Here is an 806-nt window from a genome sequence, read left to right on the forward strand (position 1 = left end):
GTTATGTGGTGTCTTTTTAGCTGTCAGTGTCAAAGAGCTAAATTCCATTTCAGTCTGGAAAACAAGAAACAAATCATGGGCAGCTATAATCTCGAAACTTAAAAATATCCAAGAAAATGAATATATTTGTTTTTAAGATCTAGGTTATTAAACTCTTAAATTAAATCTCACTTAAAATTCAAAAATACAAAAAACTTGATTAAAAAATATGTCTATATATTAAAACATTAGTTAAGATTTTTGTGTTCTACTTATAGACCAGGCATAAGCCTTGAACTGAGGTATACATGTGGGAAATAATTATTCTACCTCCTCTTTCTCTACTGTCATTGTAAGAATACAGCTTATGACAAGCACCAGGAGACTTCTTTATTTTATTTCCTCTTTTATTCCTTTTTAACTATACATTAAAAACATGAGTTGTCTATATTAATGGGGTACCATGTAGTTTTCAATACATAAGTTGTCTATTTAATGGGGAACCATGTAATTTTAAATACATATGTACATTGTATAATGTTTAAATCAAGTTGAATATGTCTCCTCATTTGTCATTTCTTTGTGGTAAAAACTTTCAAAATTCTTCCTACCTTTTTGAAATATGCAGTACATTATCTACAGTCATCACATTGTGCAAATACTACAACAGAGTTTCTTGCTTCTCTCTAAGCATAACTTGATATACATTGCCAAATATTTCACATCCTTCCCTGACCCTTTTTCCCCAGCTTTTGGTAACCTTCATTCTACTCTCAACTTCTATGAGATGAACATTTTTAGATTCCACATATGAATGAGATCATGTG

At 30.1% G+C, this 806-nt stretch overlaps 1 non-coding gene across 1 annotated transcript; it reads right to left on the reverse strand.

Annotated features, from left to right (window-relative positions):
- Window positions 1-238: 238 nt before the first annotated feature.
- On the reverse strand, window positions 239-366 carry LOC113192883 (small nucleolar RNA SNORA51). The gene has a single exon (XR_003302074.1). It is a non-coding gene; the product is annotated as a small nucleolar RNA SNORA51 (small nucleolar RNA).
- Window positions 367-806: the final 440 nt, after the last annotated feature.

The sequence above is a fragment of the Urocitellus parryii genome, chromosome 1 (assembly GCF_045843805.1).
Source record: "Urocitellus parryii isolate mUroPar1 chromosome 1, mUroPar1.hap1, whole genome shotgun sequence".
Classification (NCBI taxonomy): Eukaryota; Metazoa; Chordata; class Mammalia; order Rodentia; family Sciuridae; genus Urocitellus; species Urocitellus parryii.